The following is a 13,181-nucleotide window of genomic DNA, read 5'->3' as shown; positions in this document are numbered from 1 at the left end:
AGCAGAGGGTTCTATTGGCTGTGTGGAAAGAGGTTCTTTTGTTGAGGTATTTGGGTCCAATGTTGTGTAGGGATTTGTAGGTGTGAGTAGCTTGAAAGTTAATCTCTTCTCTACGGGGAGCCAGTGGAGGTCTAGCAGGTGTTGGGTCATGTGCTCATGCCGTGGGGTGTCGAGGACGACTCTGGCTGCGGTGTTCTAGATGGTCTGGGGTTTGTGAAGCAGAGATTTGTTGATTCCCGTGTAGAGGGCATTTCCGTAGTCCAGTCTGCTAGTGATGAGTGTGTGGGTGGCGGTCTTTCTGGCTTCGGTGGGGATCCACTTGATAGTCTTGCAGAGGATGCGGCGGGAGTTGAAACAGCTGGAAGTGATGGCTTTGATCTGGCGAGTCATGCTGAGGGAGGAGTCCAGGGTGATGCTAAGGTTCTGGGCATGGTCTGTTGGGGTGGGTGGGTTTCTGAGGGTGGGGGGCCACCAGGAGTTGTCCCAAGTAGTGGGGGGGGTCCAAGGATAAGGACCTCTGTCTTCTCCGAGTTCATTGGTTTATTAGGGACCTCTGTTTTGTACTATCCACTTCTGGAAGGCTAATGTATAATTCAGTGTTGTTTGACATAATGAAGGTTTATATTAGCTGAAAATGAGCAACAAAATCAAAGCTAGTCCAACAGGGGCCCTTAAAATGTGTCTTGCTTAGGGCAAGATCGCACTGAAAAGAGCAGGCCTGAGGTATTACTACCACAAGGTCTGACCTCACCCGTTTCTCTGCCAGCCAGCAAATGGGATTTCTGGATGGAAGGGGAATGATAATTAAAAGAATTCCTTCCTGCCTCGTGATTTTCATGCCCACTTTAGCGAAGTAAGACCAATAATAGCAGCTTGATTGTACAGTGCCCTCTACCAGCAGGATCTTATCCAGAGGTCGCAAAAGGGGGACAAAGCAAAGAGCCAATCATCCCACAGGTGGATAGGAGACACAACTTCAACAGACTTCTACTTCAGACAACATCTTTGTATCTCCTTAGGACTCAGCCATTACCTGCCCTGCCTAGAAGGAAGGAATGCTGGCCTAGACCAAGATCATCAGTCCAACTCCCGCGGCCCAGGCAGAAGGCAGTCAACAACCCCCATCCAAAACCACTGAGTCTCAGCCAGCCATTTATTTTCTGTAACTCTCTCAAGCTATGAGGATCAGAGGAACACCTCCAGAGGACCACCTAATCTGTCTTTAAACAGCCCTCCCAACCCCACCACCCGAGGACTGACCAACGCAGGCATACCTAAACCCTTCTACTTGGCTTTCCACTAGATTTCAGTGACAATCAGAGTCTTGCCCATAGATGGTTGGGCGAGGGCATTTCACTTTGTTGTTTAAGGCATTGAGATTGCAAATAAGTTATCAAGGTTTAACTCTACCCTGTTTCCAGCTTTGGCCAAGGGTCCTGACCTATACAAACTCTAAAATGCTTAACGTCCTGGTTATGTCTCCAAAAACGAATCACATGATATTAATCTATCAGTGTTTCATGAGAGTGCGTTCCACGAATGTGCGCCACTATTTTTGGGGTGCTCAGGCCTATTTGTGATCCCAATCCGACCCTGGCTTTGACTCTTGAGCTAGTTTGGCTCTGCTCTCCTACCAGGGAGAGTTGGTGGAGTTGCTGCTGTGTCTTAAACTCTCAACATCCTGGCGACCAATGCCTGACACCATTCAGTGGCTGTGAAAATACTTCCAAAAGACCTCCGTTATGTAAACATGTGACTCCAAGAAACTGTTGCTGCAGCGGTACAGTCCCAAAGTAGTGGTGCAGTCCCAAAGTACTGTGCAGGGACAGCCCCGCTTACTATGTTCTGTGGACTCAAGGTACTGCGTCCCGTTGGCCCCCATCGCATTGAGCCTGGAAGGGGTCCTAGTCTTGATTAGGGAGGGGGTGCACTATTTGTGGAGAAGTGTGGCTCAACGGTTAGAGCGGCAGACCCTAGCAGAGGTCTAGCCCGGGACCAGGGTTCAATTCCCCGCCTCGGCGGGTCTTGGGCTCAAAATTCCACGGACCTGATAATTCTCGCCTCGGTGCCTATTCCAATCATGGAGTCCCACTCTGCAACTCTGGACAATAGCTTGCTTAATCTCCACAATGGCCCCCACAATGCTAAGGATGCCTGGCCTCCACCTTGGGGGTGCCCAGGAGTGGATGCCTCACAGGAAAAGCAAGGATGGGTTCCACAGCGGTATTCGTACAAGCGCCTTGAGACCCTTGCGGGTGAGTAGTGCGCTATACAAGTATCAGATTTACAAATTTTACATTTCAGGAAGAGGTGTGAAGGTGAGATGCTTTCAAGGTCGGGCGAAATTTTAATTACGCCAGCCAGTGTAATTCGTGTCAGGAAATCCCAGCAACAATTACACTATTATGCCAATCACATAATTACGCTTCTGTTCGCAATAAAAATATAGCGCGGGTTGAACATATTCAGTGGGAAGAAACACTATTACCTTTTTTCAGTCTTGTTCTAATTTCCATATTATGATATTTTATATATTTAGTAACGATATATATGTGGCATAAATTACTTCTCTTTTATAAGTTCAAGTATTGGTTGAAAACTGATGTATGAAGTGTTATTAGGTCGTGCTGAGCTCTGTGGTGTAGGCAATGCCACCTCCCTAAGCCTTGGACCACTCTGCCTATCTATCTCGAGGGTCAAGTGCCAAAGGACTGTACTTGGTGATCAATTGAGGGTCCACTAATAAGATGGCTTCTGGTCAAGAGAGTATAATGCAACAATTGACTGATGGATGACAGTAACCCCTCATTGCCCTTTGACACTCCAAACGTGTTCCCACAAGTGGGAATTAATCTCCTGATAGCAACAAACCCTAAAGTTAAAATAACAATGCCACACAAACAATTTCACTCAAAGGTTCATGGGAGTTTTATTCAACAATACTTACCTGTGCAACAAAGCAAAATTCCAATTAAGGGTTTCTTATTGTATTACTTTTTAACTTGTTGGCAAATATTGGATAAATTCACTTTCTTGCCGAAAATGATTGCGTAATCTGCTTCGTTTGCATACCGAGGCCTGGAGCCCCTAGAAAGTTTTTCAAAAGTTTATAGTAGGACACACAGTCCATAACGTGAAATGACGCGTTTATCCCTATCCTTTGATGCTCTCTAAAGGCGTGCATAGTCAGCAGCTGACTTTATTACGAGAAACAATGCTGGGGAGCTACAAAGACAGAGCAATGGGGTTGGAAGTCTGCTTCAGAGATGTGATCTTAAAGTGACAGATTCGAATCTCTGTGAGGACACTCCGCTGCCAGCATCCATATGTTGACACACTTACTACTGCTGAATTGGGAAAAACCCCCTTTAAAAAACAATTATACCACTGCATGCAAAACGTACGATTCTCGTTTTAAAAGTTGTTAAGACTGATCTTTCATATGCGTGACTTTAGTGTATACCAGTATAAACTTTCGAATATACCAACCTATAGATGGCAGGTACCCACGTTTTTGAAAGCGCGTGTGTACATTCCGCTTGAGCCTACATTCGGTAGCCGTGTGACTACAGAGTTGCTGCTATGGGAAAAGAGAAGCTGGAATGTAGGACTGTGTGTGATGTGATCGTTACCAGAAATAGCTCGACATATCCCTTTCTGGTGCCCTGCAGGGCTGCTGTCGGTGGATATCAGGGATTAAGGTGAGGTGCCACCCACTGGTGCTGAACGGGAACTTAGTCAACCCCTCGTATACCTTATCTGCAAAGATGGCTTTGGGTCGGCCTTGTAGTACAACCGGAAACATACCGCGTGAGCGATGCTGCCAAATGCCTGCGAGGGCAGGAGTAGACATGTGCAACCGCAGGGTCCAACAGCAGCCACGACAATAAGTGATAGCCTTGTTGGGTGTAAAGTTATTCTCGAGGCAGATCATTCCCTGGTATAAATTGTGACGCCGGTTCTATTAAAATGGTAAAAATAGCACCGCGGGGGAAGGGGCATTCGGGGGGTATGCTCTGAAAGGAGCAGCCTCTCTTTGGAATCACTGTATCTGATTGTCAGGGTGCCGCGCGCCTGACACAACAAACCGCTTCAGCCCGCCTCAGATTATTCGGCGAACATTGTATGAGGGCTTCGTGATACATCATTGCAGCTACCATGTTGCCGCTTCATACGTCATGTGCGAAAACAAAAGACAGGTCTTTTCTTCTTTATTGTACAAGTATTTCATTAAAAAAGACTGGAATTGGACTCGTAATTTGCAACAGATGCCCTTGTTTGACCAGTTGTAAGTGGTCGTTAAACATGGGGATACATACTCCATATTTTAGCTTTTAAGGGCCACTCTCGATGACCATCCAGGGAGCACGGGGGGACTTTCAACCGTACACTCTCACACGTCACGATATTTTCGAAACCAGTTAAAGAAGTCACCCACATTCAGCGAATTTCTTTCTTTCTACACTTGCTAATCGTCGTGCGCCTGTCTACATACACAATAAAGAGCTATTACATTATAAAGCGCTTCGTATCAAACAATACTGTCTCCTGCCTCTGAGTTATACGACTACACTCAGAACAACATTAACATGTCGCTTTTCATTTTCCGGATGTGTATTAAGAAATATGCGCTATGCAGGAAAATAGGGCATATTCAGAAGTGAGGCAACCACGTTTTTATTGCGAATCCCACAGTCGCCACCGCTAATGGACATAGAGGACCTGTGCCTTCAATGTGTGCGGGGTCACATTAACAATGGTTGAAAGAGGGTGTTTTAAACAATGAAAATGTTTAGCAGTAGTATTAAGACTGAAGAATGATCCTAGGACTCTCTATTGGGATATAAGCAGAATGTTTATTGGGGTGTGTAACTTTTTTCTTTTTATGAAACAGCAGAATGTTGGTCTTTCGGCTACCTTCGTGGAATACAGATGACACAAACACACATTCTTTTTTTTTTTTTTTTTTTTGCATTTTATAAAACTCAAACTCGACCCCAAGGTATCAGAGCGCTCTACATGAGCACTAGTTGCATTACAGACGGACACATTCATATTTATACACGGGCGATTGAGTGATTTGCCCAGTACCACAGGATGTTTGAGCCTCAGTCAGACTCAGACCCGGTTTAGCAGTATCACAGTCGGCTGCTCTGGTTTAGGGCCAAATTCGGAATCGACCTCTCAGGGATTCGGTTTCTAAACATACGCTTGAAGCTTCCTTGAACTGGGTCCACAGTATGCGTGAGTGTTTTTATGGAGGCCCTTTGCCACGAACAACCACATATACAGAGTCACTAACCCTTTTCACGTATAGTTCTAGAAAAATGGACGACTGGTGGAATGGCACGTTCATCCGTGAACACAGGCAGTACTCAATTTCTGTTTTTATTAATTTTATGATACCATATACAATGGGGTGCTGTCTGATTAAAAGTACATTATATACTAATGGCCTTATTTATGAAGGCCTTGCGCCACCGGTGCGTCACTTTTTCCCATGTTAAAAGTGACGCACCTGTGGCGCAAGGCCTTCATAAATAAGGCCCTAAATATACTGTGGCTGAAAGAGCCGTATAGGAGAGGTGCGACCTTAACTGTTCATTATTGGACCTTTAGCAGTACGGCAAACCATCCCGTAGTACTAACAGCTGTAAAAAAAAATACACACAAAATCCAGCTATTGTGATTTTTATTTTGTTGGGGAAATATAAGTAGGCGAAATAAATTTATGTTTGGAGGCGATACATACTTTTTTCATTCGAAGCACTGAGCAAGATTCGTCTTAATCTTTTCCACAAAATAACGAGCTTACTTTAGGTGGGCGGTGGGGTGATGGGCTCTACTGAGCGTGTTTGAACGAGGAGACCTGTAAACTTCTGTGCTGTACATGGCTAAACCCTGAGACAAAAACACAAAGGCGGCTGCAGCTTAGACCTCTTCCTGAATGGACGTCTATAGTGCGCACCGAATCCATGCACAGAGCACGGGGCCGACCTCAGGTTTGTTCTGCTGTTGTTTTGTTCTTCATCTCGCGTTGCAAACACATCTCCTTTCTTTAAAATGACGCATCTTGACCTCTTTTCTACTCGACACTGCACTGTGTTGCACAACTCAGAGTAGGACCAAAGGAGAGCCTACTTTTCCCCCTCAGAACCGCTCAGTTTTGTGGAGGTAGATTTCCCGTAGCAAGGTGTCTTTCTTCAAGAAAGATACTTGGGTGTAACTTGACATTAAAACAAGATTGATTTAATTCGCGGGAAAGCTGGTCGTGTTCTTGGCTCAGTCTGCTTACGTAAACAGAGCTCTGGATGGCTTAATGCACTTTATTTGCTAAAATATCCAGTTTTCAGGATTTGTGCACCAGACGGATCCGTATCGATGTCGGCCTCGCAGTTACTTCACTCCAAGCAGGAAGCCAAGATGCATAATAAAGCACACGTGCAAGAAAACAATATGGAAACCCTTAAAAGCAGCCTTCAGCAGACGTTTTGAAATAAATACTATTGCCTGTCATCTGGAGTAAAGAGGGGTAAAATATGAACTGAAGACACGATGGAAAATGAATGATATTTTCAATATTCTGGCAGCCAGAACTGTTGATAAACCGGGGCCCCCACATTTTCTCTTTTATGAGTCCCTAAAGCTTCACAAATCAATTCCTACTCCTCGAGCCGCACCCTCTATTTACATGGGATATAATGGAAAATTGCTTACATGTTTAGTATATTTTTTTTGGTCCGCTGGGTAACGATAGTTTAATAACCCATCTGGAATGCATAAAATGGTAGACTTAATAAAATGGGAGCCCTTTCAATGTTTTTTTAAAGACGGCCATTAATTTATGATTGACACGGTGAATTCAGCATCTTGGGATGAAGATATATGTTGAAACCATTAGTTAACCAGACACGCCTTTCTTTGATGATTTTCTAAAGCCCTCCTTGTCATAGAACATATATCGTATTGTTAAAAAATAATTAATTTAGTTTACCCACATACGAAAATAAAAACGCTTGAAGCTTCTTCTTGTTACTACTTCGTCTCTTATATTTTTCAATTTAGAAAACTAGATCTTTTTGTAATGCGTTCTGCAAACGAGACCATGTAAAGGCTATATTAGGTTTCCAGCTATTTTTAAAGTTTCATTTCACAAGTTGAAAGTTTTCAAATAGGCATGCGATATTCTTTGTCCGCGTTGTATTGATTCTTCGCCAATAAGGGGAGACTTGGAATCTGCTGAATGAGCGCGGGGCCTCCTTGCTTAATCCTGGAAGGACTTCAGAATTGCCCAAACACAAATTGTCTGCCATTTTAAGTGTGATCGCGCCAACACAAACAAACAAAATGTCTTTGTAATTGTTGTTCTATGTTTTTCCCTTGCAGAACCGCATCTAGTAATGCAATCTAAATCTATGGTTAGTGATATTTATTCCTTCCTCTGCAGTATGTCCATAGTTAGTTTTCAATAAATATATTTCGAAATAAAAAAAGATTTCCAGAAATATAGAATATCAAAATACTCAAGAAATAGCAACCTGGCTGAGCGGGAGCTCCAATTACAGGAAAAAAGAACCGGTGAATGGTAGTGACCATATCCGTCAGTCTTTTAATATAAAAAAAACAGACTCGTACAGAAAGAAGTTATGCAAACAAATCGACTGTTTGTATAACTGTAGAACAAAATTCGTAAATTTAACAATGGAAATGTATCATTTTTAAAATGAGATGAGCATAAATTCTCTCTACTCGCTGCAAATCTGATAGATTCTATACCAGATCAGACATTATTGCATGTAAATAAGTAATCTAACAATTTTATTTGTTCTGCCGTGAATGCTGGACGAGCATCGGGGAAACTTGTCGGTTTCTTGAAAAGTACCGCATAAAAGGCGCCGCTCACCCGATAAAACAAAACCCGTCCACGATTATCTAAATTCAAATATCGGCAGTGTCAAGAAGTGCGACATATGACGTTATTTATATTGTCTTGACTTAAAAGTTCATTTAAACATTGCAAACTTTTTCCTGGGTCACTAGTATGGCTACATTTTTTTCTGCTATCACTTTCTTCCCAGTTCCCACACTTGAGGAGAGAAGATCTGGCGTAACGACCAGAGCTGCCGACTTTGGAACTGGGGAACCAGTTTGGAGTTGCGACGTCGGCTCAACATCCTGTGATTCTGCGCAAAATCACTTAATCTCCCTGTGCTTACAACACGAATGTGTCCTTGTGTAATTCGACTGGTGCTCATGTAAAGTGCCTCGGGTCGAGTTCGTGCTATATAAAGCTGCAAAAAAAAAAATCTAAGCGAAAGGGGTTTTATCTTCTTTATTGTTGTTAATCTGATCAGTGATAGAGATGGAGCTTACTCCCAACCTCATCTAAAGGTAACATCTAAAGGCAATAAGATAAAGAAAGACCCGCCATTCTACAGTGCGCTTGGGAACAGTTGTAAAGGAATCTGGGCCATGGAACCTGGACCATCCACCCGCAATCAATAGTAATGTTATGGCGGGGAAACGTCAATGACTTCAGATTGGAAAGCCTTTTCCCCACTTCTTCAAAGTACCCACTTCAATGACAGCCTGAGACCAATTTTGTGTTGTTTGGTCAGGGAGTCACATCTCATTTCCTCCATATTACACAATAAATAATATTAAATCAGCAAGTTCATAACATCACAAAGTGCACTTATTGCCAAGATGTTAACACAGAATTGTTTTTCCATATATGTGCCGACTAGTCATTGAGCTACATACAACCCTAATTACTCCCTGTGCAGTAAACAGTTGGCGAACTCATGGTTTGCCCTTCCACCACGCCCTCTGGCACTTCATACCTCCCGGACCAACTATGGGCTCACCTCAGAGAAAAAAGGAAGTCCGCTCTTGTGCAAATCCATGCTCTCTTTATTTGTGCGAGAAGCCCCTCACCCCCAGATCAAAAATCTGGGATATCCCCAGCACCCACCAGAGAGGAGAGCAAGGACAATCAGGCCATAATGGGACCCCTGCAGCAAGCTGCATCCTCCAGGACCAACTGTCAAAGCAAAGAGAATGCATGCAGGTAATAGTTGAAAGGGAAGGGTCGAGTGAAGTGCCCCACTATTTCTCAAAAACCAAAAATGCTGCAGTGCTTTTGTGTAGTGAGCAGGTATGCAGTAAGTTCAAATTATCTAAGTGTATTCCAAGGCAGAAGAATGGACACACAGGTCAACACAGACAACTTCTAAACCACCTCCCGTTTCAATTCCAACTCATCTGACATTCTTCCCACGCACTGGGTAAGCAAATTTGCGCATGAAGATAAAGCCAAAAGCAGGACACATCTCCCCTGTTTATGCAATACAACAATTAATGTTCTTAAAAGTAAATACCCCACAACTTGGTTATTACATAAGTGGTCGCAAGGTTGTTCTGCACAGTTCACAGTGGTGAATAACAAGTTCTAAGAGTATACAGCAATATACAATTATTACCCCACAACAAAGTCCTTCAACTTCACAGGTTGGTTCACTGATCTACCAGAGTGTGCCACCTTCACCCCGGATCTCTCCTCTCGTTCACTGTGCTCCACCTGCAGCGACAAAGCTCCTTCAGTGCATCCAAAGTTACTCCTAACTTCATGTGCAACTTCAGGAAGGACTTCCTCACAAGTTTCCAAATAATTCTCTCCACTCGTGGCAAGCTTAGTCTGCACCAACTTCACTCTTGTCATTTTCATCCCAAATCCATGATTCCAACGAAGGGCTACCGCCACACCTCCATGACAAGATTTTGTTTCAATTTGCCAACTTGTTAAAATGTCAAACCTATCCATCTTCCTGCTCAGCTGAACAAGCAAATGCTTTATTCACCCAGAGGTGGTCAGAGAAATGACTACGATCCGTCTCAACAATCCTGCCAACTTAACCCGCTCCCACTCCACTTCTTCCAGTACAACTTCTTCAACTCCATTCATTCTGTCATAATACTGTTTGTATGAGCAATGGGCATTCTCCAGATTGGCTTTATCCACCTCAGGTGACAATTTACTCTGCACCTCTTGAGACATCCAGGCAGACATGCCCATACTGAAAGGATCCCGCCCTCTTAATATCTTAGAGGGGCTGGAACCAGTTATGATGGCAGTGATGCAACATGCCCACACTAGCATGTCGTGTTCTAACTCCCAATTCTTCGCAGCACAAATGGCAGCCTGAATGCTACCCTTAACCACCCTGTAAAATCTTTCCATAGCACCATTGCTGGCAAGATGATATGCTGGGATTTTCTTTGCCTTAATACCATTCCTTCTAAAAAATCGAGTATCTTTCAGAAACAAATTGTGGGCCATTTAAACTTAAAATTTATTTAGAAATACCCTCCCTAAGGTATACAGTTTCAAGAAAGGTAACAATAGTAGCAGCATCTGACATTTCACTGACCATCAACTCCGGCCACTTTGAAAACATATCTAACAGTACTGCAACATATTTGGAAAAACCTTTGCTATCTAAAAGGGGACTTAGTACAACCAATGGCTAAAACCTCCCACACTTCAAGGAATTTCTGTGAGACCAAGGGGTGGCCTCGGCACAACCAGGGACTTATCAGCCTTAGCACAATGTTCACAATTTCTAACAAACGGCTCTATACTTATATCCATGCCAGGGCACCAATGCGAAATTTTGAGTCTTTGTTTCGATTTAACAACACTTAGGTGACATTCATGCATTAATTCCAGAATCCTCAGGCATAGACCCTGTGGTGGAACTATTCTGTCACCCCTGAATATAAACCCAGCACTTGCAATGGATAACGCATTTCTGAGTTCCCAAAAGACTTTGCACTGTTCCAGAACTTCTATTTTTTAAGGCCAAACCCTGCAGTATATATTCTTTTACCTTGCATAAGGTTAAATCCTCACTGTACCCAACTTCACAATCAGAATCCAAAATGGCCTCAGTATCACAATCAGCACTGGTCACACTGTACTCATCCCACTCACTGATTTCATTCCACCCTCCCTGTAAGGGTGACCTGCTGAGATAGTCAGCTAGTTGGTTCACCTTCCCTGGCAGATACTCTCCATTGTATGCATAATCGAGCAGCTCAAGGGACATTCTAGCCATGCGCAGAGTGGCATTTCTCAACCCTTCTGTTGTCAGGTCTTTTACCAGTGGTTTGCGGTTTGTGCGTAGAGTAAACTTAGTTTCCCAAAATAACTTCCTAAATTTAGCATTTGCCCATACGCACACCAATATCTCCTGTTCAATTACAGAATACTTCTCTTCCGGTGTAGTTAGGGACCCGACGGTAAAGGGAATAATACTGTCTTCCTATCACTGGAGATTTGAGGTAACACTGCCCCTAACCCCTTACAACTGTCCTCAGTTGTAGTAATAGTTTTTGCTTTGGGGTCGAATCCTTGCAAGGGTATGCTATTCCTTTAAGCTGTTTCTGACACATACTATTCCAGTCAAATTCCTGGTGGGTTCTTAGGAGCTGTTTCAGATAAACAGATTATAACAATCAGATAGAGACAAAAATCCTTGGTTTAGTGGTTAACTGAACGAGGAAAGGAGAAATCGGAGACTAACCAAACGGAAATGGAGGAAACACCCATCATCCCCCCAACTTAAACTACTAAGAAAGACCAGAAATGCACACAACAAAAACATTCTCAAATCAAAAAAAGAATTATTTATATTGGAACTGGAGAACGCTCAAAATAGACCATGTAAACTCTTTGAAATGGTAATATTACAGTCAAATAAATTGCCCAAATACTCTAAAGAAGCAACAAAAGCCCTAATAGACTGTGAGGAATTTTCGTTCTTCTTTACAGACAAAATCAATTAACTGGTAAGTGAGCTTAGAGCAGCAGTTATCAACCTACCTAACCTGTCGGCTTCACAAACAATGAACTTTCACACTCCCTCCAAACAGTGCACAAAAATGAAACTCAATGGTCTTCCTTCAAGTTATATGAAGACAACGACATCTCCAAAATCCTCTCATCTGCAAAGCCAAAAGAACCACTTAGTTGATCCTCACCCTTCGAAATTCTCAACTACAACCAGCCAATTTGTCATCCACATCTGGACTGCGATAATCAACACCTCTTTGACTCAAGGCTCCATACCAGACTGCCTAAAAACTGGGCAAGTCAGCTCCATCATTAAAAAACAAACGACATTGAACGATACCGACCCAAATAATTTCAGGCCAGTATCCAATATACCCTTATTAGCGAAAGTGCTAGAAAAATGTGTGCATCAACAACTGAGCCAACACATCTCTAAATGTAATCTTCTGGACAGCTGCTAATCAGGTTTCAGACCAGACCATAGTATAGAAACTACAATACTTCATATAGTGGATGACGCCTTGCAAGCTCTAGACAGAGACAAAGCTTGTCTCTTAATCCTTCTGGACCGTTTGTCTGCGTTTAACACCGTAAACCATGATAAATTGCTAGATCGACTCAGAACTGTCCACAAAAAGATTTAAATCTTTCTTGGAGAACAGATCGCACAGATTTTTAGTACATCAAAAGCTACCATCGCCACCCCCTACTACGATTGGTGCACTACATGGATGAACTCTTTCCCGAAGTCTCTTTAAACTCTACATGGAACTTCTGGCTGAAAGACTGCAACACGCCAACATTGTGTGTCATGTGTATGCTGATGACACATATTTACATTAAAGACTCGTCACTGGAGGAGATCAAGTCAATGAATGAAGAACTAGAGATGATGATTCATTGGCTAACAATTCATCAGCTTAAACTAAAAGTGTAAAAAACTGAATTTTTACTAATTCCCTTCCGCCCTCTCCCCCGATTTCTCTTTGGAAATAAAGGAATGGTCCAAACTGATCACCGCGTTTAAATGCACTCTGATCTTAGTGGACTCAGCCAAATAACTAGGAATCACGATGTTAATGTTAAAGTTAATAGAATTTGTACAGCGCACGATTACCCTCAGGTGTCTTGGCGCTAGCGGACTCAAAGTGCTGTGCTCACCTACACTACTGCTGAAATAACCAGGACTTCAGCTGTTTCCTGAATTCCAGATGATTGGTAATTTTTCTGAGATATAACGGAAGAAAGTTCCATTCTTTGATGGTATTAAAAGCTAAACTCCTCCCACCCCAGTTCATCCTATAATGACTATGGACAAGAACATCAA

This window comes from Lissotriton vulgaris, chromosome 11 (genome assembly GCF_964263255.1).
Source record: "Lissotriton vulgaris chromosome 11, aLisVul1.2, whole genome shotgun sequence".
Lineage (NCBI taxonomy): Eukaryota > Metazoa > Chordata > Amphibia > Caudata > Salamandridae > Lissotriton > Lissotriton vulgaris.
This window is presented reverse-complemented; position numbering follows the sequence as displayed.